The sequence below is a fragment of the Natator depressus genome, chromosome 2, assembly GCF_965152275.1.
Source record: "Natator depressus isolate rNatDep1 chromosome 2, rNatDep2.hap1, whole genome shotgun sequence".
NCBI classification, from domain to species: Eukaryota; Metazoa; Chordata; order Testudines; family Cheloniidae; genus Natator; species Natator depressus.
The window spans coordinates 15,574,323-15,599,923 of record NC_134235.1 but is presented as its reverse complement, the minus strand read 5'-3'; the positions used below and the strand labels follow the sequence as shown (position 1 = coordinate 15,599,923).

The 25,601-nt window shown below is 45.7% G+C and overlaps 2 long non-coding RNA genes across 5 annotated transcripts in view; one reads left to right on the top strand and one right to left on the bottom strand.

The window, feature by feature from the left end:
* Positions 1-25,601, bottom strand: part of LOC141982084 (uncharacterized) — a 48,821-nt gene that overhangs the window by 22,760 nt on the left and 460 nt on the right. The window contains exon 1 of one of the 3 annotated variants that reach the window (XR_012637948.1): positions 6,511-6,643. The exons of 1 other annotated variant lie outside the window; for it this stretch is intronic. This is a non-coding gene — a long non-coding RNA (uncharacterized LOC141982084). Of the gene's footprint in view, positions 1-1,224; positions 1,310-6,510; positions 6,644-25,601 lie in introns of those variants that run through there. One more of the 3 variants, XR_012637950.1, reaches the window with a different exon arrangement.
* The window catches only part of LOC141982085 (uncharacterized), a 179,518-nt gene continuing 163,434 nt past the window's right edge, over positions 9,518-25,601 (top strand). The window contains exon 1 of one of the 2 annotated variants that reach the window (XR_012637951.1): positions 9,518-9,620. This is a non-coding gene — a long non-coding RNA (uncharacterized LOC141982085). The remainder of the gene's footprint in view (positions 9,621-25,601) is intronic. The other variant, XR_012637952.1, reaches the window with a different exon arrangement.

Genomic DNA, 25,601 nt, shown 5'->3' with positions numbered 1-25,601 from the left:
CAGATTTTTTTCAAGTTTCAGTTTAACAAAAAAAGTTGAAATCCTGCAAATTTTCAATATTTTAATATGGAGAAAAAAAGCCTTTTTATCATCAAAAAAGTTTCAATGGAAATTTTTCAATCAGCTCTAATAATAATAATTAGATGTACATGGGCTCCCTTCTTAGAAATGGTTATGCTGTAAGGAATCCACTGAGAGCTAGAATAAAGGGGCCCATCTTTCAGAGCTGGTTGAAACAAATCTGGGGTCCCCTGCAAAACCATTAATGCCCAAAGTTTCACCGTGGAACCTAACTTGCCCCCAGATCCTATATCACACCAGCTGGTAAGGGGGTGGAGTCAGTCCTATGGGATAAAGTAATGGGAACATGTCCAGAACTGGTTTGTGTTGAAGGAAGCAATAAAGGGAATAGTCAGTGAAAGTATCTTTGTGGCTTCAGATTTGGCAGACATGTAGGCAGTGATGAGCTGCCAAAATCTTAACAATGGGTTCCCTCTTCACCCCACGAGGGGGTCGTTGCCCACCCCCGTCCCCCAGGACTCCTGTTCCATCCAACCCCCCCGTGTTCCTTGACGCACCCCCCCCCCCAGGACCCTTGCCCCATCCACCCCCCTCCCCTGTCCCCTGGCTTCCCCCAGAACCGGGCAGGAGGGTCTCGTGGGCCACCGCAGTGGGTGCTCACCCCACCCCTAAGAGCCAGAGGCACCTGCCAGGGGACGAGGTGGGGAGTCCCGGCGGTGCTTACCTGGGGCAGCTCCCAGGAAGCATCTGGCAGGTCCCTCTGGCTCCTAGGGGTGGGGGAGCGTAGCTAGGGGGGGAGCAGGGGGAGCAGCTGCTCCCCCACTGATCACATCAAAAGTGGTGCCTTAGGCACCGACTCTCTGGGTGCTCCGGGGCTGGAGCACCCACGGGGAAAACTGGTGGATGCAGAGCCCCCACCGGCAGCTCCCAACCCCGCAACCAGACCCAGCTCTCCTCCGCTCCACCTCCTGCCCTGAACGCGCCGCCCCGCTCTGCTTCTCTGCCCCCCGGCTTCCCGCGAATCAGCTGGTCGGCAGGAAGCCGGGGCTGGCTGAGAAGCAGGCCGCGGCTTCACACTAAGGCCAAGGGTGGTGGAGGTGAGCTGGGGCGGGGAGCGGTTCCCCTGCGTCCCCCCCGGCCCCCCCCGGGTTACCTGCTGCGGCACGGGCGGCCCTCCTCGTGCCTCCCCCCGCCCGAGCTCACCTCCGCCTCCCTGGGCCTAAGCGGGAAGCCGCAGCCTGCTTCTCAGCCAGCCCCGGCTTCCTGCCAAACAGCTGATTCGCGGGAAGCCTGGGGGGGGGGGCGGAGGAGCAGAGCAGGGTGGGGCGTTCAGGGGAGGAGGCGAAGGCGGAGCGGAGGTGAGATGAGCTGGGGCCGGGGGTGAGGCGGGGAGCTGCCGGTGGGTGCTCTGCACCCACCAAATTTTCCCCTTGGATGCTCCAGGGCTGGAGCACCCGTGGAGTCGGCGCCTAAGGCGCCACTTTTGGCCGGTTAAATTTAGAAGCCCTTTTAGAACCAGTTGTCCCTCATGGAACAACTGGTTCTAAAAGGGCTTCTAAATTTAACAACCGCTTCTAGTGAACCGGTGAGAACCGGCTCCAGCTCACCACTGCATGTAGGAATTGGCTTTGCTAGTATCTGAGGAACCTACAGCATTTGCCTGTGTGATGCCCTTAGCATGCAGGCAGACAAAGACTTTGATGTAACACACATGGGAACTAAATAAGGGGAAGCTGGTGAGAGAAGGTTTCTCGGAATTTTCCATGAGGGATCACTGGGAATTGACAACCACCTGTATGCAAACATCTTTGGAGTACAGTGCATCTGCGGATGAAACTCGATATTGATTACTCTGTTTTGATAAGGCACATTTCATATGGGCTGAGAAATTTACTAATTCATCCCAGCTACTTTTCTTAGCCAAAGATCTTGAGGTTTTTTAGCGCAGTCCTTAGTACATTCTCTGCATTTCCAACACAAAATGGGCCAAAGCCTCTTTTCCCCCATGTAAATAATTCTGAAAGCATGCAAAACAAGCTTGGCAAGATCAGGCTGGCATTGTTCTGTAACCTGTTCATAAGTAGAAATCCTTGTTCTGCTCTATGAGCTTTGCAGAAGTCTGCCCATTTTGTGAAATGCTAGCAAAATGTCCACTGAATGCATCCAATGAAGTGAGCTGTAGCTCACGAAAGCTTATGCTCAAATAAATTTGTTAGTCTCTAAGGTGCCACAAGTACTCCTTTTCTTTTTGCTAGCAAAATGGATATTCAGGGTAAGAAATGAAGGCACCTGTGTTCAGAAGATTAGCTTTGAAGGTTTAATAAATATCTACATGACAAACAGCAAAGTCAGATGGCAAGACTGTCATCCATGCAACAGCCTAAGCAAATGATAAGACAAAGTATAAGAATGATAAGAAGCTGAAATTAATCGACTGGTGCTTTCTGTTTCAGATGCATGAAGGGGATTAGAATGAGCTAGTGCTATATGATCAGTACCAAGAATGGGGGTATTTTAATCACACTGAATTCTAATCATTTAGAGGGGGCTGGTAGCCCTGCCTATGATGAAGGTTGCCTGAAGCTTCCCATTATATGACCCAGTTTTCAGTTCCTTATGACTTTGCCAAACTTTAACTGTTTGGCCTGAAATTTTCCATGCTGGGTTTCTGCTTCAGGCTGGAAAAAAATTCTTGGAAAATTTCAGCTAAAACAGTTCAGCCATTTCTGAGAACGAAGTTAGGGGGGAAATATGCTATTTTGCCCATGTTAAAAATTTCTGAGGACCTTTTCTTTGAGAAGCTCTAGTGAACCAGGGACTTAAAATTTGGTGGAGCAGTGGCCTTCATGTCAGTGATGTCCCTTTTGCTGTCCCTGTGAAAATCTTCCCAAATTTGACCAAATCATAAGCCTTTGGAAAAAAAATTAGTTCCTGCATGCTCAGTAGCGACTTTCTAGAGCTTTGCTGCTAAAAACTCAGAAGACTCTGTCCTCACTGAGCATGCCCCAGACTGGGCTGAGCAGGACTGTCTCTGCAATTGCAGTTCTGGGCTGCTGGGGCTGTGTTGTGTCAGGGCCAGATACTGGAACTGCGAGCAGGGAGCTTGTCTCTCCTATGCTTTCAATGACCCCCCTGCAGTGCCCAGGCAGTATGGAGGAGAAAAATATCTGATCTGAATGCAGAGGAGACAAGAGCAGGACTGGGGGTAGGGGAAGTCGATTGGGACAAGGGGCCGGGGCAGGAGGAGGACTGGGTCTGGAGGAGGACTGGGACTTGGAGGTGGGGGGAAACTGGGACTGGCTGAGCTAGAGTGAGGGACTAGCTGGGACAAGAGTCTGGGACAAGAAGAGTGGGGACTGGGACACGGATGCTAAACAAAGAGCTCAGGGAGGGAGACAAGGACTGAGAGCCAGAGTGGATGGGGAACAATGAAGGGGGAGGGAGGGCAATGAAGAATAGGGGCTGGAGAGAGACAGAGCATACAAGAAACCAGTATGGGGTGGGTGGGGGTAGGGAAGTCAGTAGATTGGAACCAGGAGGACTATGGAGGAGTAGCCTAGAACTTGCTGGGCAAGGAGACTGAGATGAGAAACCTGAGGAGTGGGAGATGAGCTGGTTAGGTGAGGAGAATGGGTCTGGGATGAGGAGCCAGGTGTGGGACAGAGACAGGACTGGAAAGGGACAGATGGGAGGGGGCGAGGCAGAAGGGGACAAGATTCGGAGGGAAGGGATGGGCAAAAATATCTGTGCCCGCTCGAGCACATTCCTTTGCAGAGTTTGGGTTGGAACTCAAGGTTCTGGACTCTCACCATTCCACTGCTGTCAGCAAATATCTGTGGAACTCATTGGCAAAGCGTCGTGTCCCCATGTAGTGCTGCTCCACATAATGAAAGACAACCTATTACTGCTGTTGGTTTCTCTGCTATCTCAAGTGGCAGAGATCCCTCCGGTGGATAAAGGTTCCAACCCTGATGATCACTCATGTGGGTTTCAATGTGATGACACATGATGGAATTTCTGTTCTTTTCAGTTTGCTTTTTTTTAAAAAAACCTAGGGAATTATGCACACATTGCTATGTATGGACAACCTTAATTCTGGCATTTCCCAACTTTTGAGTGCTATTTTTGTAAGCTTAATAATGTTCTTTTCATGTATTTTTGTGTATGTAATATATATTTAATTGCCCAAGGTTTATTTTAATGGTTGGACCATACCTATCAGGACTAATCGATTATGGAATATCTTGTGGTGCATATTTAAGACCTAAATTTACCTCCATCCCTCACGTACTTGGTAATCTCTCACTCTTTATTATTGTAAATTATTAACATCAGATATGTTTAATAATGAAAATTAAGTTATTAAAAAAGTAACTTGGATACATCTTAAAGAGACACTGTCATTTTTTAGGTTCAAAATATAGATTTTGCACAAAGAAATTTTACAAAATCTAGGTTTATGTCTTCATGATTTTAAAATAAATGAGCAGAAACAGTGTAAGATGTTTTAGATTTAAACATGTGAAAAGCCAGATTTAAAAATTCCCCTGCAGCACTTCCCAGACCGTTCATTAAAACTAGAAAGTGAAACTGACCAGTGTAGTGTCAATGACCATGTTGAGTGAAATGCAAAAAGTAAACAAACTGCATAAATGTTTAAAGTAAATCCCATTAAGGGATAAAGCATGACTGCACATGTATATTTTTTCAAGCTTCACTTTAAAAAGAGGAATTGTGCATGAATGCAAGTGGTACGCTCTTCAATTTTCATCATGTATCCCTTTTATTGGACTTTGCCACATATTTAAAAGGCGTGTGTGACAGTTTGGTTTTAAGAAAAGGAGTACTTGTGGCACCTTAGAGACTAACCAATTTATTTGAGCATGAGCTTTCGTGAGCTACAGCTCACTTCATCGGATGCATACTGTGGAATGTGTAGAAGATCTTTTTATATACACACAAAGCATGAAAAAATACCTCCTCCCACCCCACTCTCCTGCTGGTAATAGCTTATCTAAAGTGATCACTCTCCTTACAATGTGTATGATAATCAAGTTGGGCCATTTCCAGCACAAATCCAGGTTTTCTCACCCCTCTCCCCCACACACAAACCCACTCTCCTGCTGGTAATAGCTTATCTAAAGTGATCACTCTCCTTACAATGTATATGATAATCAAGGTGTGCCATTTCCAGCACAAATCCAGGGTTTAACAAGAACGTTTGGGGGAGGGGGGGGTAGGAAAAAACAAGGGGAAATAGGTTACCTTGCATAATGACTTAGCCACTCCCAGTCTCTATTCAAGCCTAAGTTAATTGTATCAAATTTGCAAATGAATTCCAATTCAACAGTTTCTCGCTGGAGTCTGGATTTGAAGTTTTTTTATTGTAATATCACAACTTTCATGTCTGTAATCACGTGACCAGAGAGATTGAAGTGTTCTCCGACTGGTTTATGAATGTTATAATTCTTGACATCTGATTTGTGTCCATTTATTCTTTTACGTAGAGACTGTCCAGTTTGACCAATGTACATGGCAGAGGGGCATTGCTGGCACAAATAAATTGGTTAGTCTCTAAGGTGCCACAAGTACTCCTTTTCTTTTTGCAAATACAGACTAACATGGCTGTTACTCTGAAACCTGTCAGTTTGGTTTTAGAGGGTTGAGACTCGTGCAGTACATTGCGTTCAGGACTCTGTTTTATCAATAAAGCAAAGTGATGGCTTTGTGATTAAGGCCCAGACAAGGGAATCAGGAGATCTAGGTTTTATTCTCATCTCCGCCATAGGCTACTTGTGTGAGTTCAGGAAGCCAGACTGAGAAAAATCATACTTCCCTTGCTCCCAGGGAGATGGTGAGGCTGCATGTTTGTCAGATGCTCAGCTACTACAAGGATAGCATAATCGGAAAGCTTATGAAAAATCCTGCTCGCATTTATTCTGCATCTTTCACCTGAAAGTGCTTCAGAAAGCTCCCTGCCCCTATCGCCCTCATAGAGTGTAACTCCTTCTGGTTTTTAACTGGAGTTCTGCATTTGTTAGGACGATAGAATCAGGCCTGTGCTATTTCTGGCAAAGACCAAAGAGGATCAGCTGGATTAAAGGTAACCCTGAGATCATACCTTCATTACAGAGAAGAGTCACCACAAACCAGAAACGCTCTCTTTTTTTTTTAACTAGTCTATAACCAGTTTTATCATAGAAAGGATGACAGGTCTCCAGCTTTTACTTCTCAGTGGTCTGCTCTGGCATGCTTCTAAGGATGTCAGAATCGCCAGGATCAATGATAGCCAGTGTGCACACTCGGTAGTATTTTCCACATGCTGTACCCAATTCAATATTGTTGCCGTTGTAGTGATGCATACCAGTCTTTGCCAGCATAGCATGGTACTCAATCTCTGATTTTCTCAAAGCAGGACAGTTGTTGGTGAGGATGACCAACTTGGCTTTGCCCTGCCGAATCATTTTGCTGGGATGTGGAGAGACTTACCCTTCAAAGATGAAATCCACCTCCATACAAAGGTCCTGCATAAGGCACTGAACAACACTAAGCCCCATTTAGGCCCTGTGCTGAGAGGTCAGTGGTGCAAAGGGGCCTTGCAAATGCCCTCCACATTGGAGTGAATTTCCCCCAGGAGCTTTGCGGCAGCTAAAACCAGTCAGTGCTGGCTGGCTGCCTAGGCAGGGAGGCTTTGATCCCTCCCTACCCCTATTCAAAGTAACTTCTAGGAAAAATCACAGTCCTCTGCTGTGGAAGTGTTGTTAGTGGCTCTGTAATTATGGCTGTGATTAATTTTCCAGTTAAAATGGGATTAAATCCCTTTGTTAGGGGTTAAAACAAATATTAATGAAAGCGCTTGCAAATAGATCTGTGGGTCAGAGTGAAGGCTGTTGAAAAGTATAGTGAATTTTATTTTTTACATATGTATATTGTTAACTGAATGCACCAGCTGGAAGGGTAATGGAACATTTATATATATCAACCTTAATGGATCATTGCCATAGCTTTTTAAGCTTTTATGTGTCTTAATTGTATCTTCTTGTTATGGGCTATATTAATAAAGGGGAACAAATTTAACCCATAATAAAGTTGGTTTGCTTTGTTTGTGTTTTTTATTGTGTGGAAATAACATTAATATGTCATTTCAAAGCTCCTGGGGTTTCAGCAATCAGTCCTTTGATATGCAGAAGTTAGATATACAAAGGCTTATAATGTGACCCAGTCTGCCCTCTGGAAGCCAGTACAAAGTGAAACTCAACATAGAGTATTCATTCTAATGGCCAAAATGTGTGTATATAATCTCCCGCAATCTGTGTGAATGCAGGAATTTGTCTGTGGCCACCCAATCTGTTTGCAAATGCAAGAATTTTGTTGGAAAATGGGTGCACACCGAAAAGGAAGATGCTTTTAAAAAGTAGCCCTTAAAAGGGACCCGCAAAGAGTTTACAAAAAATATTGATTTGTCTTTTTTTGCTTCTTTATGGGGTCCTGAAAGGTGAATTTATTTAATCTTAAAAATATCAGGAGTATCAGTTCATGTCTTCCTTGAAGGACCTGCTGAATCTATCTTAGGTACCTATACGGCTCCCATTAGCATTGCATCAGAGTGCCTCTGTGTTTGTCACAACAGCTCTAGGAGGCAGGGAAGTGTAGTAATCCCCATTTTATAAATGGGGAAACTGAGGCATAGAAAGATTAAGGCCTAGATTGTCGAAAGTATTTAGGCACCTAACTCCCATTGAAGTCTGGGCCTAAGTGTCTTGCCCAAGGTTATACAGGAAGTCTCTAGCAGAGCAGGGAATGCAAGCTAGTATCCTAGCAAATGGACCATCCTTCCTCTCAAGGTGAAGGTCTCAAGGGAGGTATTTTCTGTTCTGTAACACCTTAACCTAAGAGAGGAGCTTTTGAATCTCTAAGAACTTCCCTGCTCAAACCTGTACATTAGTCTGCAAAAAATAGTCCTCAAAAAAAGCAAACAAAATCTAAGAGCTTTGTACACTGGCTGAAAATCCCTTTCACTCTCAACTTCCCAATGCTTACTTTCTGGACTCTTGTGACATCATTCCATGAGTTCTCCAGTCATCATTGACTCTTCCAGACTAGACCAGACCTGCATTTCTAATGTAAAAGCAAATAGAAAAAAGCTCCCAAACTTTTCCAGTCTTCTTCATACATCAAAAAGAGGCCAAAGCATATTTCTATTTTCAAACTAGGTACCTGTGATTGTTAAAAGAATCACTTAAGATAACTACAACTGAAAAAAGACTAGAGAAAAACACCTTTTTTCTCTATTTTTCAGTTTGGTTACATTTGGAATGATTTAATGTACACTCAGTTCTGCTATTTCCTTGTATACTAAGGTCTTGTCCACACTGAGACACTCAGGAAAATTAATCCATATTAACCAAAGGAGTAAGTTTAAAGTGGATTAATTAAAACTGAATTAATTCCCACTGTGGATGCTGTCATTCAGAGTTAAAGTGGCCTTAATTCAGTTTAATTTAAATAAGTGCCAGGGGCCTCTCCAGACCCAAAGCAGCTAGAATCGGGAGGGTGCAAAGGTGGCTGAAAGCCTTTTAGCTCCCTCTTCCCCTGGGATAAGAGTTCTGTGCTGTGCCTCTTAAGGCTTGTCTACATGGTGAAATTTCCTGGCCTAGTTATACCAAAATAATTATTCCACTATAGTTATATCAGTATAAATCCCTGTGTGGACACTATTCTAAAATAAAAGTGATTTTATTCTAGCCTAATTTCTCCACGTTGGAAGGGATAGGACAGAATTTCACCTGTAATCTCTATCTATAATCATCTCACATGCACTTGAGAGGAAGTTTGGGTTAAAGATCATTCTGGTTTAGGAATAAACCCATTACTTTTTATTAGGTTGAAATAAACCAAATTAAGTTTAAAAAGGAGGAGAACCATTCTTTAAGTCCGTCAGTATTGCTGACTTTGCCATGTGTCTGGACAAAATCAGAACAAGACCTTGCACACAAAACTCAATAGTTTATCTTAACTTGTAAACAAATCAGTGGCTTCCCAACTTAATAGCTTGAATAAGATGAGTAGCCAAAAAGACAATGGTAATTAAGCAACTGCAGTTAGCAGTGTTTTTGGAATAGTCTCCAAACAATTCTTGTCGAAAGCGAGACATTTCCATGTGGTAGTTTTAATCTTTTATTTCTCGGTACATTTTGTTTATTTATTTAATGTGCTTCACTTTGAGCATATTAAACATGGTCAGTTTGCTAGGGCATTGGGGGAAAAAAGAGTGAGATTAAAATGTGACAACATGAATCAAAAACTGCCAGTTTAAAATGGGAAAGGGGCCTGAACTGAAACCATGGATCCACATTTCATAAACCCTAAATAATCTCTCTCTGAGGTTTCAAACAGAGCTGAAACCCTGGACCCAAACAAACATTCTGACATTTGAAGGAGTTTGGACTTTGAGACTTGGACCCATCTCTGCTGCAAAACTTTGTAAATTATTGTTGAGTCCACTTTGGTTGTCACTTGGAGTGCAGTCCAGCTCCCACTGAAATAAATGGAAAGACTCCCATCAATTTCAATGCATGTTTAATCGGGCCCTTAGCCAGGTAAATATTTAGCTTTTGTAATCTTTCTGCTTCACATGCATCTGGCCTTTTGATTATTTTTATTGCTCGTCTCTCAACTCCCTCTAGTTTTTCCAATGTGTTTCTGTAATATGTTGCCGAGAACTGAAAACAGTAGTCCAGATGTGTGCAAAGTTTCGTGTTTTTTCACATGCAAGCAAGTGCATGTACAGTTTTGTGGGGGCTGGTTCGAAGGCCACTTTTGGATTTTAGGCCCACAAGACACACGCTCAAACTGTGGTACAGCACATTGGTAGAAGAATGGATATAACTTCATCAGTAAGTTTCATGATTCAGTGCACAGTGAAGACTGCCATCACTGGCAGAGCAGAGGCAGCGGTGGGGCTTGACAGTAGATTCGTGGCTCGGCCAGGGGCTAAGACATAAAGGGCTGATAAGTGAAGAACAGCAGTTTGTGCTTGATGCAACGGGAAAGCGGGAGCCAATGGATGGATGCAAACCTGGGGGCAACGTGGTCAAAGCAATAAGCCGGGAAGATTATTATTATCTGTATTGCAGTCATGCCTAAGAACCCTAATCAAAGATCAGGGCCACACTGTGCTAGGCAGTGATTTCTGCAGATGTGTTTTGAATGGGTTTGAGGGGAAAGGGATAAGATTGCAGGAGAGGGGGCCAGAAGGAAGGTAAAGGCAGCCGTTGAGACAGGAAAGGATGAGAACCTGGAGAAGAGTTCTAGCTGAGTTGTATAAAAATACAGAAAAGGGAGTTAACAGGATTGCACTGGAAGATTAAGATGACCGGAGGCTTCAATAAATGCCTGAATAGTTTTTGTTTTTGTTTTTTGCACTTGAGGTCGGGTTGTTCTCGCTTCCTGATAGATCTATTTAATCAAATTCACCTCCTCAAAGAAATATATTTTATGTACAGTTTTCATGCACTGTAATTAAACCCAGGTCAATACTGTTAATATAACATCAGGAACAGGAGCCTCCTGACTGGCCAATGAATAACCCTCCACCACCCCAACAATGCATGAAATTGCAGGTTTTTTGGTAGGGGCATTGTCTGTTAGCTGATTGGAGACACAACTGTGTGTGTGCATCCACACGTGTGTAATACTCTGTGTGAGGGACTCTGCCTTAAAATTAATTGCTTTGGATCCTGTAACCTTCTGGATCTGTTTACGTTCCTGAAGCACATTCCATTACTTATCTGGGGTTAGACTGGCAGTGCTGTCCAACAGCCTATAAAAGCATGACTGGTATGCTGTCCTCCTTTACCATCCTCCATGGGGAAGCCCATCCTTGGGCTGGTTCAAGGTGGAGCCTTTGTGTTCACAGGGAATAAATGTGCCAGAAATACAAACACAGTAATGGAGTGTTAATGCACTCGGCTAATGCGTCGAAATCCCCAGGATTTGCTATATAGGATCTTAATATAGCAAGTGAATGTGCAATTGTTTGGGTTGAAGCAGTGGGGAAAAGAAAAAGTGTGTCAGCCTTTGGAAACACACGTGGTAATGACCTCAACCCCTGCTGAGAAAACACCTACTCACCTGAGTAGCTGTGACCTAATGGTATGTCAGTACAGTGAGCAAGATTTGGCCCAATATTTCTCATCATTGGTGTCATGGTTTCACAGTAACTGCACCTGTATCTCCCCCACCCCCCCTTCCCTCCCCCCCCCCATAGTCCACTCCAAGTAGTTCACTCCAGGAGTGGCCAGCCAGGTCTCAGGTCTCCAGCCATCACCTGTCTCTGGGATGGGACCAGGGACACCAGAACGGTGGGGGGCAGGGGATCATGGCATCATCACTTTTAAAGGCGGAAGGGCTATGCCCTCCCACCTTTCACTGTCCATAAGGGTGAGTGATGTGGGGGGAGAGGTGGAGAGGAGTGAGCAAGGGGTGAGGCCTCAGGAGGAAGAGGCAGCATGAGGGCGGGGCCTAAGAGGGAAGTGGCTGGGGTGTCGGGGGAAAAGGGCGGCATGGGGGAGTAGCCTCGGAGAAAGGTGCAGCGTAAGGGCAGGAGGCTTCGGGGGTAGGGGTGGCATAAGAGAAGGGGTGGCATGGGGGCGCAGGGCCACAGTTTGGGCGCCGGTGGCCACCCCACTTTTAGAGAGCTTCCATCACCCCTGGTTGGGACCCTTGCCCCACTCCCTTCTCTCCAGGGGTTTTAAGGCTGCACAGCAACCTGCCCTACAGTGAGATATCCACAACAAGCCAGTCTGCCCAACAGCCAGTGCTTTGCTTTCTCTCCGAGGGCTATGGACAGTGCCGGTTACCACACAACTCTTTCTAAGCAAACACATTTATTCTTTGGGTAAGAGCATTACAGAGAAAACACAATAAAAACAATAAACAGATTTAAACACACACCAGGAGTCATCCACCAGTCTAATGGGGCCCTAGCAGGCCAAAGTCTTTCCAACCCTTCCACAATGATTGAGGCCCCTCCTTGGATAGAAGGTTCTGTTCATTTGCTGAATCAGAAGGAAGGCCCAGAGTCAGGTTAAACTAAGCCTTTTTATACCAAAAGCCCTTTCTTAGTTTGAGTCTCTGGAAAACCCAGCCTGAAGCAGTACAAGCAAACCTCTCCAGGGGATGGTACCTCTCTAGAGTTGTTTAGTCTCAGTGACTTACCTTCATCACCCCCCCTCTGTTTTTAGTTCCTAGGGAGCTGCAGTAACCCTCCCCCCTGGAGCAGAACACAGCCATACATAAGCCAGTGACAGATTTAATACAGTGATCACCAAAGGTACTGCATGGGATTGCAGTATCTGCCATAACCTGTATGTTTTCCCTCTCTCAAAACAGTAGATTCCATTGCTGGAGTTACTGATCCCTGAGGTGTTTTAAGTTTAGCAGCCAGGTATCACCACAGGCCACCACATTTATTTGAATTGGCTTCCTGGTGTTTTGGTTCTAGTGTTTAGGAATGCTGCATTGACAAAGAGGCTGAATTAATGAAATTTATGCAACAAGTCCCTTACATAGTCCTTTGCCAAGCCTTTTAGTGGAAGATGAAGAAGCAGACACTTCAGTATTGTGGAAGGGCATGATGTTCGTTATTGTGGGAGAAGATCAGCTTTGCAATACGCCTTTTGCATCCTTAGCATCTACTAAGTCATCGAGTCAACCTTCCTCTCTGGTTATTATTATGCTTATAGGTAGCACCTTGAGGCCCCAACTGACCTTGGGTCTCCACTGTGCTGGGCACTGTGCAAACACAGAGTCAGAGACAGCACCCAAGAGTTTACAGTTAAAAAGACAAGACCAACGTGCGGAGGGAGGGGAAACAAGAGACTTAGCAAGGTGAAGCAGCATGGCCAAATTCACCACGCAGGTGAGTGGCTGAGCCCAGAATACAGCCAGGTCTCCAAGCCCCATTCCAGTGCCCTCTCCACTAGACCACACTGCCAAGAATGTAAAGTGTGATTAGTTTGAATATCTACCTGGAGTAGCATAGGTGCTGGAACTAGGGGTGCAGGGGGTGGTTTCCTTCATATGCAGGGTTTACAGTTTGGTTCAATGGCTCTCAGCACCCCCACTATACACATTGCTCCAGCACCTCTGCGGAGCAGAGAAAAGGATGGCACAATGGAAGACAGTGTGCCAGATAAAAACTTAATGGAGACGGTTGAAAAGCAACAACAAAACCTTATTTGACGTCGATAAAATTACATGCTGGAGGAACACCCTGCACACATCCATTGCCCCTCACCCATGTAGGTGGCATGTAGCAATGCAGTACTATTTAAAAGATGTCTTAGGACAAATGTTGCCAGGTCCCCCCCTCTGTTAGGGCATACAGGACGTTAGTTCCCTCTGCAAATACCCATATAGAGATCCCCCTGGAAAGTTCATTTGACTGTGGAGAAATGGGGAAAATGGCTCAGGCTGCAATGTCCAGCTGTGGATGCAAACATCACCCAGGTTTGAGGGCGCTGGGGTTTGAGGTTTTGTTCTGGGCCTGTCAGCTAACGCACTAACTCAGCAGAAGAATAAGATCATATATGTAGAAAAGGGAACACAACTCCTCTGTCTGAGAAGCAGCACTATCCTATGAGATTCCCAAGAGCATTCTTCTCCCTTGCTTTCCCAAGCAGCCATTTTAAAGTCATGGTAAGAGCCCCTATGCAAAGGGAGCAGAAAGCTGAGCCAGGATTAACTCCTTTTCCACTAGGAGCTGGTGCCCCAGAAACGTGTCACAAGGCCCCGTGTGGCCAACCACAAACTTCTGACCTTGAGCTGAACTTCCTCAACGTTGCGGGAGGGGTTAAATGCTGACTGCTGTACTCATGCCTATTTTTCACCAGCATAAATCTATATATACCCTTTCAGTGAGAAAAAGATCTGTGGGGGAGGGGGAGTCCAGTTTAATCTCCCTTTTGGATCTTCCCAGCTGTGCTCTCCATTGCGCTATACAAGCCCTTCACTGAGAGCCAAAATATTGTCAATTCCACTGTTCAAGAGACCTCATGAAATACAGCACTCTGACTTACTTAACTTCGTATGCTTCTAGACACTGGTCATGTGCTTGACCAAAGATCAATAGCGATCCACGGCCTCTGGTGAAAGCAAACTGGACGTCAGTTATTGATTAAATTCTTATTATCCCTTGTAAGAGATTACTAACCCCGGGATGGGACTGCAGGTGTTCTGCACTGTAAGCATTACCCTACCTCCTTTGGTAATTGGAAACCCTTGGAAAATGATAAGGCTGGACCAATGCCATCCTCTGGAGCTTACACAACCATCCTTTACGCTTTTCCTTCTGCTCAGCAGAGATTGATGGGAGTTTAAACATGGCATCCTGTGGTCTTTGGCCTGACATCTTCTCCCAAAGATGGCATCTCTAGCAGTGCATCTGTAGCCCCCTCGCCCCATGCTGGGGCACTGGGGGGTAAATCAAAGGGAAGCGCGCCACCTCCGAACCATCAACATATTTATGATAAAAGCAGAGGTCTACAAACACCATTAGGACTAGTTGAAAGCAGAGAGTTCAATACAATCTCATCAGAATAAGCCCTGTGAAGGATGGCGAATACGTTGGTATTATGAGGAACCGCTAGAAGGAAAAGAACAAGAAGTGACTTTACACTAATTATTTAAGATCTTAGAACTTTGGGGAATAAGATGCTTAAGTTTTACCAAAAACTTCCCTTTCTCCAACATAGAGCTATGCTGCTCCTTCAGATTTTGCATTTCTCACTGAAAGGATATATAGATATTTATGCTGGTGAAAAACAGGCAGGAGTACAGCAGTCAGCATTAGCCAACCATTACTACACAGGGGTATCGGAGACACAACACTTCTTCCGCCACATAAAGGAATCTTGCTTCCATGCTTCACTCCCTGTTTATTTTCGTCTCCTACTCACAACTTAGTTCCTTTTTCCATGCTGTCCTTGTGCACGGAACAATCTCCCATCCCCCTGCACTAGGCCGTCTCTCTCTGCTCATTCAAACCATTATTATTATTCATTAATATTACAATAGCACCTTGATTTCCCAACAGAGATAACTGTACAGACAGTTCCTGCCCCAAAGACCTTACAGTCATGGGCAGCAGGTATAATAGGCCATGAGAGGCCAAGCCTCCTCAAACCCAGGCTGTGGTCCCACCCGTGCTCCGCCCTGAGGCCCCGCTCTCGCTCCCCATCTCCCCCGAAGCTGGCGGGGGCTCAGCTTGGGCCGGCAGCCAGGAGCCTGGGGCTTGGCTGGCTGGTGGCTAAGGCTGGCCGGTGGCCAGGGGCAGTTTGGGCCAACAGGCAGCTTGGGCTGACTGGTGACCCAGGGTGGGATAGCTGGGGTGGTCAGGCCAGTGCTTGGACTGGTCAGTGGCTGGGCTCATGCTTGGGCTGGCCGGCAGCCCAGGGGTTGGCCTGAGACTCAGGGTGGCTGGGATGAGCGGGCCTGTGCTCAGGGTGGTTCAGATGGGACTCCAGCGGGCGGGGGGAGGTGGGGCAGAAAGGGCAGGGCAGGGAGCCTAGCTTCCCCAAAGAGTGGGGGTTCCGCGCTGCCCATGCTTACAGTCAAAATAGACGAGAAAGCCAAAAGGTGGGAGGGAGAATGGTACAGAAAGGTGAAGTGATTTGTCCAAGGTTGGTAACAGAACTGAGACTAGAACCCAAGCTTCCTAAGTGCCACCCTGTCCCTCTGTTGAAATGTAATCTCTTCTGTGATGGCCACAAGTTGTGAGATCATGTATATTAATTCTGGAACAGCAGTAACTTCTGTAGAATTAAGGTTGAAGGCAATTTCTCACTACAAATCCAATAACCCTCAAACTTGTTTCCTCTCCATCCCCAACCCAGGTTTTGATAACCCCCCCCCCCCAAAACCCAAACCAAAAATAAATCCCATGCTGTAACCACTAGACAACACAGCCTCATTAGACCAGACTGCTTCACTGCATTATGTACTGGGGGCAGTGCTGTCTCTACAGATTCTACTGCCCCAGGCAAACTGCCCCAAGCAAACTGCCCCAGATTCTACTGCCCCAATAGCTGCCCAAAGCAAATATTTACTGAACATTCTGCAACCTTAATATTTTGCAGCCCTAGGGAGAAGCTTGAGCAGTCCTCATAGTAGCCCAAGCCCTATACTGGGATATTCACAGACTGAGACAGATGAGCAGAGCCACACACAAGCTTTTGTTGAGGTCTGTGGTGGCATTTTTCAAAATGTGAAATGTCCTGTTACAGGATTCGCCTTTCTCTAGAAAAATCTGCCTCAGGCTGATTCAGCTAAAGGGAAGTATTACTTCCCCCGTGGTATTTTTAACACAGTACAATGAATGTTATTATATCCTCCATTGGGTCTGGGAAGCATGAGTGAGTGGGTGAAAGCAAGTCACAAGATTTACTTGCTAGCCTGATTGTTTGATTGAATCTTAAAAAAAATATGTAGATAAGATGGTAATGCCTCAGCGGCTGCTGCCTTTCAAGTTTTGTTTTGCTCTTTATTATCAGAAAGGCTAGGCACAGAGCTGAAAAAGGATGCCGCGTTTTCGACCCCTAAAAAGACCAGCAGGAGTAACTGTTTCCATTCGCCCTGTTCCTCTGAACTTTTGGGGTCAAAATTGCCCCTCAACTTGTTGATTTTTCAGGCACATTTTAGTGTTTGCAAAAAAGCAAAATGAACCATGTTAGATTGGAGGGTGCCTTGGTGGGATGGAGGATGAGTTGCTTAGAAATTCTTATGGTTAACAGTGTCACGCTGCAGTTTCACTCTGTCCCATCATCCTGCAAACATGGCTGCAAGGTTCATCTTTTGCATTTATTATTAAAACAAACCAAACCCCAGGCATGCCCTATTTCTGCTGGTTTTATAGCCCCGTAGTGAGCAACAGCTGGTGCTGAAAAATATGTGATGAGGTGGCAGGTATCAGAGCCCCACTCCCCCGTCTCCTTGCCCCACCTACTCCCCTCCACCTTACATGCTCCAAGTGAGCAACCGAGGCAGGGAAGGGTCTAGTGAGAGGATAAGGGAAGTTGGTGGGGAAGGGGATAGAAAAGGAGGCCCGACTCTTCCCTCTTCCATCACCTCTCTCCATGCAAAACCAGGATATGGTACCGTACAAGGTGGGAGGGAATAAGGGCTGGGCTGTTTTCTCCCCGTCGCAATCTCTTCTCATCTCCCACACCAGCCTCCTGCTCCTCCTCTCTCCCTCCAGCTATGCCCCCTGCTACCCATTCACCTCACTCATACTCCCACCCCCACCATTTCCCCCATGCTATATCAGCTCACCCCCTGCCCTGCTCAGAACTCCCATCTCAGTCCCTTCCAGCCCACCCTTACTACTCAGAAGGCCCCTCCCAACCCCCCAAAGGCCAGGCACAATGTCCTGTCCCTCCTCCCCCTCCCTAGCCATTTGCCTCTGGAAAAACCCTTTCCCATAAGCTCAGGAAGCCCCTCCTCCTGGTCAGCTTCGCCTGCAACCTGAGACCCCACCCCAACTCCTGCCTTTCCTGTTGCTGTGGCTGGAGAAGCCGCCGGGATGCGCAGAGGCCTGGAATTCCTGAGCAACACCTGCTGCTTTCAGCCTGTGGACGGCACAAAGCAGCTCCAGCCCCACCAAGCGCTCCCAGTGGCAGCCAATGGCACCATGTTGTATAGCAACCACACCACAGCATGGGGGCTGAGTATCAACACCCTCCGCTGGGGCCAGAGCCTTTGACAATCTGGCTCCAATTGAAGGTGCTAAGCATTTGAAAATCTGCTCAGCAACATCCATGGTGTGGCCAACGGCTAAGGCACTGCTGCTGGGGGTTAGCCCCACTAAACACCAGCTTCCCCTGCCTGTTACTGCTGCTTGTCAGGATGCCTCTGCACTACTGCTCAATGTACTAACCTACAGCTGCTGAGTTGCTCACTCCATTAGGTGTGACAGGAGGAACATGATGGCTGAGCTGCCAACATACCCTCCTGGAATGCACCTACTGGACTGCCCAGCATCCACAGTGCATCCAGGGGAACCTGCTTTTCTCCTGCACATAATGGAGGAGTCTCATGGATTATAGTTAACAGCATGTTAGTCAGTTCCAACTGGGTGGACTTGGTGTGTTCAGCAGCAGTCTGATCACCATAAATCCATGGTACTCCCACACCTTGAATACTGCGTGTTGTTCTGGTCACCTCATCTCATCAGAACATAAGAATGGCCATAGTGGGTCAGATCAGTGGTCCATCTAGCCCAACATCATGCTTTCCAACAGCGACCAGTGCCAGATGCTTCAGAGGGAATGAACAAAAGTGGGCAATTATTGAGTGATCTATCCCCTGTCATCCAGTCCCAGCTTCTGGCAAACAGAGACTAGGGACACCCAGACCATGGGGTTGCATCCCTGACCATCTTGGCTAATAGCCATTAATGGACCTAGTCTCCATGAAACTCTCTCTGTTGAGATGGGGTAATCAGAACTGCATGCAGTATTCAAGATGTGGGTGTACCATGGATTTATAGAGTAGCATTCTGGTAGCTTCTGTCTTATTATCTATCCCTTTCTTAATGGTTCCTAACATTCTGTTACCTTTTTTGACTTCTCCTGCACATTGATCGGATGTTTTCAGAGAACTGTCCACAGTGACTCCAAGATCTCTTTCTTGGCTGGTAACAACTAACTTAGATCCCATCATTTTGTATGTATAGATAGGGTTATTTTTTCCAGTGTGCATCACTTTGCATTTATCAACATTGAATTTCATCTGTCACTTTGTTGCCCAGTCACCCAAAGTTTGGTGAGATCCCTCTGTAACTCTTTGCAGTCTGCTTTGGACTTAACAATCTTAAGTAAAAAATTGTCTCAAAAAAGATATATTAGAATTGGAAAAGGATCAGAAAAGAGCAACAAAAATGATTAGGGGGATGGAACAGCTCCCGTATGAGGAGAGATTAAAACACTTGGACTGTTCAGCTTGGAAAAGAGATGACTAAGGTGGGATCTGACAGAGATCTATAAAGTTCTGACTGGTGTGGAGAACATGAATAGGAAAGTGTTATTTACTCCTTCACTGAACACAAGAACCTGGGTCACCCAATGCAATTAACAGGCAAACAAACAAAAGTATGTCCTTCTTCATACAACACACAGTCAGTGTGTGGAACTCATTGCCAGGAGACCTTGTGAAAGCTACAAATATAACTGGTTCAAAAGAAGAACTAGATAAGTTCATGGAGGACAGGACCATCTTGACTATTAGCCAAGATGGTCAGGATTGCAACCCCATGCTCTGAGTATCCCTGAACCTCTGACGTACAGAAGCTGAGACTGGAGGAAAGGGGGTGGACCACTCACTAATTGCCCTGTTCTGATCATTCCCTCTGAAGCACCTCACATAGGCTTCTGTTGGAAGACAGGGTGCTGGGCTAGCTGGACCACTGAGCTGACTCAATATGCTGTCCTTATGTTCGTTATGTGCTGCTGCTGAAAAGACTGTGTCTGACTTCTATGCTACTGAATATATACCCCATTCACTGGTCATATCCTTAGTTTTTCCATAGTAAACTGTACACACAAACGTAAGCCCTCCTCCCCCTCTCCTCCAAACAAAATACACTATAAAGCTGGAAAGAAAGTGAGAGAGAGAGATTTTAGTTCTAGGGTGGAGTCCACATTCTCTGATGATAGGAGCCATATGACTAGGTAGGTAGGCAGATAGACAGCGATCCTCTCTTTCTCTAGATAGACTGCCATTATTGCACACCATAATTTGTAGATAGGATCAGATATTCGTGATGATACACTCCACCCTTAGGTGCCCTTGAAGTATCATGATATTTAACACCATTGATTGAGAACCATTGTACCATAGCTTCTTATCATCCGGTGTTCTCCAAGAGCCTTGGAAGAACAGAATGTATTAGATAAGAGATGGGAAGGAACTGTGTAGCTCTTTATAATATCAGCTCTAATCTGAACCTTTTACATTTTTAAGCAGGGTGTGACTCTGTGTAATTTGGTTCCATCCAGCTAGGGCTCTGAGATTTCATCCAGGTCTCTGTTTGGCTGGCACAATAACCAGCAGGAAAGGCATCACCTGCTTCTAGTACCCATATCAGACAGGGCAAGTTGAATTAAGGAGACAGTGCTCCTGTGTGGGGATGCGAGGCCTCAGGGGCCTAAAGAAGACATTTTATAAAGAAGGCTGCACAGGTTTGCCCTTTATGAATAAGTCCTGTGGGGTTTAATAAAACATGACATCCTTTATAGTTTTTTAAAATACTCTATAGAAATGAATAGGAAAGTAAATCCATCCTATGAAATTCTCTTGGCTGGTTTAAAAGAAAAGTTCTATAGTAACGATCTCATTCTTTATTAACTTCTATGGGTGAAGTCCTATTAATGTCAAAGGACGTTTTGTCTTTGTTTGCAATAGAGCCAGTATTTCAACCGGTATGGTCACCGAGTGATTTCTCCGGAGCCCTAGTCAGTTTCCATAGAGCAGTGTTACTAAGGCTATATCTACACTACAGCCGACGTCGGCATAGCTTAGGAATAAACTATCCCTGAGTGACACAAGTGACGCCGACAGAAGCGCTCGTGTGCACAACAGTATGTTGGCGATGGCGACACAGCTTCTGCTGCTCATGGAGACGGTTCTTTTATGCCGAAGGGAGAGTTCTCCATAAACTGTAGAGGAGATTGTGGTAACTATAACTCCTGGAGCGTGAGCAAATTTAGGCTCAGATAATAGGGCTATGCATGGGCGCAGCATTGGGGCATTGCTAAGGCTGATAATGGAAAGCAAACCTGTAAGCCAGAGTCAGGAGAGTGATTTCTTTTCAGGCTGGCTGCATGCCTTAGCTTGTCTGGTGAAACTCTTTTGATGGATGGAAAAGAGTTTCTATTTAAATGTACTGGCAAACAAATCCAGTGAGAAAGCTCTCCTGAGGCAAATTTCATTTCCAGATAGTATCTAATTTAACTCCCATCTTTATATACATTTTCTATTAGCATTCATTTAAACTGGAACTCGAGAGGAATGTTTAACTGTGACCTTTCCACTGCTTGATACTATCTGAGATTCTGAATGAAAAATAAAAGACTCGGAACTGTATTTTGCATCTTTTTTCCTCCCAGCAAATATTTGCAAAGAGGTCAGCTTCCAGCATTATACCCATGCTATCCAATAGGCCTTGGTGACAGTTTGCATTATCCAGGGATTTCAATATGCGCAATTCTATCCCATTAGCTTCAGGTTTTGTTTCCACAAAATGACATAATCATCATAAGCAGCATTTTTGTGTGGTATTGTGCATGCCATGGATTCATATGGTAATTCACCAAAGCATCTGCTCCTCCATATCCAAACTACCCTAGCCTGCATGTGTATAGAATTACATACTAATGACTCCTTGTCTGGCATGGGATTGCTCCTAAGACAGTCAGTGAAATATGGAGTATGTTAAACGTAGCCCAGCTTGATAGTGTGTGAAAGATCTTGCCTTGCGAATGCTGTTCAGTCGTCTCGGTCAGATAAATCGGTGGATTCAAACCACTTTCTGGAGGACGGGTGTCCACAGACAGAGGTGTGGGCAAAACCACTTTGCTTGGCCCATGCAGTCAGAGGCCTAGAACAGCCTTGGACATTGTCTCAAGGTGCTGCCAGGCTGCAGCCATCTGGGGAAAGCCTGATGACTGGAAGCAGCACCAGGACTGCTGGCAGAGAGGTTTTGCCTTCTTTGGAAGGTTAGTGGCTTTTACACGCGGCAGCGGATGTAAACAACCCCCTTCGGACTGAGAATTTAAACTGAAATTATTGGCTTATTTAAAAAAGTATCAGGCTTGTTCAGAACAGTGCACCTAAGTCTCTCACTCACACTGCGATCAGTGGACTCACCCCAAGTGTTAGGCCATGTCTATACTCAGGATATTGGAATAAGATAGCTTTCAAACCGGGATAAGCTGCACTGCTGCAAGCCCTGTTTTACACCACAGCAGCGTATCTATCCTTGGCTTTGTTGCACAGCTATAGGCGGGGTCAAGCTGAGGGGTGCGGGGTGGAAGAAAGGTACTCCAAGCTCCAGCCACAAAATAAACTCCTTATGTGGCCGTTGCCAACAAGAGGCGCTGCTCGCAGTGCATTCATTATGCAGCTGTTTGAATTACGACTGGGCATGCTCTCTGGGAGTTACTCAGCTTGGTTCCTCTTCGGGGCGGGGGGGAGGTCCTGCATAGACCTATGGGCTCTACTGGACTCTTTGGGGTTGGCTCCTTCTTGAGTGAGGGGGGAAAAAAGTAAGTGGCCGTGTCTCCCAAGTGCCCCGCACTCATGGTGCCAGCATGAGGCATCACTCATAGCAGATTGCACAGGTCTGCAATTTCCCTTTCCTATTTGATGTGCTTTCACGATCAACGCTGGCAGGGAAATTACCATATACCAGGTATCTGAATTAATGCCTCACTGAGATGTATGAGGCAGTTCTCACCTCTCAGCTGTTGTTCTGGACTCAGGCTCCTGGTTAACCGCAAAAAGGTGAAGTGAATGTTTCTTCTTCACACCTCTGACAGCTAGACACGCAGGCCAGGGCTACACTACAGACCAGAACTATGTCAAGCAGGGATATGAAGAGGTGTAACCCCTGACCAAGGTAGCTGTATATCAGCATGGTGGAGCTGTGTCCATACTAGCCGCGCTTTGCTGGCATAGTATACTGGTGTTCCTACAGTGGCAAAGCACTCCTAGTGTAGATACAGCCAGGTGTTGCTGTGTCCTCACTGTTTCTGCACTTGCCTGCATGTGTGTGTGTGTGTGGGGGGGAGGGGCGCATATCCCAGGGTTTTTTGTGCTGCAACACTGTAGGATTCTTTGGGTCAATTGCAGGAGACTTTGTCCTTTGCGGCGGGTGGGGGGGGGGGGAGATTGTGGGAAGGGCATTGGAGGACTATCAGCACTTAAATGATTTTGCCTGGGTCCTTACTGCAAAGTGGGCAGGTTTCAGCCTGAGTTAAAGTGGGTTGTAACTCCCCACCACCACCAGGTCAGGAAATTTAAAGCACCTCCAAACCCAGGTCAGATTTTTTTCAGCATGGGCACTAAAGAGCTTAAGGCTAAAACCCAGGTCAGAGCCCAGGTTAATTGTGCAGTGAAGACAGACCCGTAATTAGATTCTGGAGCACAAGAAGGCAGATTGGAATCTGAACCCTAGGTGAACCCCAAATGTCCTCAGTATAGATAGGGCCTAAGTGAAAAGAGAATCCGAATGCAGAGTGGAAGACTTTATTTACAAGTCTGGTTGCTGTTCAGCTTTTGGGGAGTTTAGGAACCTGCTGAATGTCTCCTACCATTTGCCAAGACTGGAAAAAGGAAAAAAGGTGCTAATCAGATCAGAAGTAAAACACATGTGGGGGACAGTTACTCATATAAGGAAGCACAAAAGAGAAGAAACTGCAGGGGGAGGACTCTAGGGGATCTTGTGAAGAGTTTTCTCCACCTCTGTATTTTGTAAAAATTCTAATGAGTTGCTATGACACTCAGTCACTTTCCCTTGGAATCTTACAGTGCAAGTGCCCGGCCTCAAGTCACAGGTTCGCTCGCCTGTGCCAACAACAACACTGGACCTTGTACTGGTAATAAAATTAGTTTCAGCAACAAAGTTTGTTTTTCTTTCAATACACAAATGGGGGCAGCTGACAGTTTAACAGTCAGTGCCCCTCCCGCTCCTGGCACTGGAGTGTGAAAAGCCTTAGGTGTGCTCCTTGTGGAAATGGAGCATGGCAGGGAAGTTCTGACAAGCCAGTAGCTAGTTTTTCACATGCACAGGGAAGTCAGCATCACCCCATTCTCAGAGAACCCAGTAGCTGCCTTATGCACCCCAAGATCTAGTTTGAAACTGCCCTTTTTCCAATGAAAACTATCTCCAAACTACTGAATGGATCCCCCTCTATTCTGCCCCAACTCTCCCTTAGTTGCCCTGGTTTCCTTTCCATCCCTCCATACAGGCTCCACCCTGCTGGTGCAAGAGCCTTCTCCTCAGCACCTCCTACCCATCTGGAACAACCATCCTGTTTCTCTCCAGGTCATTTCACAGTTTCACTAACAAAAGGATCTTTTCTCCCTTGTCTATCCCTCACCAACAGCCAAGGGAGACAGAAAATATTGAAACACTGTCTAACCAACACTGTGGCTCAGGTGGCTATTAACTAGCTGTTAACTGGTGTGTGGATACCAACCTGCCTCAGTTTACTTCCTCACAGCACCATTTACAGGGACAGTTGCATTCCCTGCTGCCTTTTGTCTCATGCTCCGGCTGACTCCTTTTCCTCTGATTTTCAAAAGCAGCATAAGAGAGTTAGGTACCTAGCTCCAACTGGATTTCAATGGGATTTGGGTACTTCTGTAGACATTTTTAAGTTGCCCATCAATGGGTAATTCCAATTTAACAGCCACTACCATATTCAAATCCAGCTATCATAAATAAAAGCAAAGCTTATTATCACAGGATAGGAAATAAAGAGAAAAGCACAAACAAAGTTAAACGTCAATGGGATATAGACACAGCTAGACTAATCACTATGAAAAGTGTAGCCACGTAGCTTCTAGGCTTAGTTGCCTAACACTAGGAAAAACAACATGAAAACCTTGCACATTAGAAAGCCCCAGCTCTGACTCAGCAGCTGTATGCTGTCTGTCTTCTCAGAGATTAAGTGAATCTCTCCAGAAGCGTGTCTCAGCAAAGTACGTGACACCTCTCCTTGTGATACTCACCTGTCATGTGCATATTTCCCAATTCAGTACAGCCATGAACAGAGTCATGCTAGAGTAAAGCAAAACAGTTCTTGTTTTTCCTGTTTCAGCCCAAGGTAACTCTGAATACATCACAGGAGCTGCCCCTGCTTGAGTTCTATATTAATCGTGTTTCTTTTCCTTGTTACAGTGTTTTCAAGAATCATGATGTAAATTTGGTAAAAAGTTTTCTTGCCCAGTTCCATTGACTAAATATGAGCATGAATTGTTTCCAGAAGAGCTCTTTAGTATATTGTTTACCTTCACTCCTCTTATAAAAATGTCACACAAATGGAAAGATGCCTGTTCCCAGGCAGGCTAGGTGAGACAAAAGAATTTTCCATTGTTTTGGAGGTTAACTTCTCCAAGCTGTATGTAGCAGGTGCAGATATCACATGGTCATGCCAACAGCAGCGTTCATCAAAGAATCTCCAAACACTTTAAAGAAGAGGGTAAATATCACTAACCCCATTTCACAGATGGGAAACTGAGACACAGTGAGATTAAGTAAATTGCTGAAGGTCAGACAGCAAATTAATGACAAAGCCAGTTAACACCTCACAGATGTATGGGGCAATTCTCACCCCGCAGCCATCTGCTCTAACCATCTAACCACTGGGCTGTTCCCATAACCCTGGGGTCAATCCGCTTACCCTTTGCCAACAGTGGCCCTCACGAGCCCTATTGCAACATAGTCTGAGCAAGAAAGATGCAACCTTGAGACGCCCAGGGACTGACTGTTTCATTCAGTGGCTGCCCCAGCTAACATT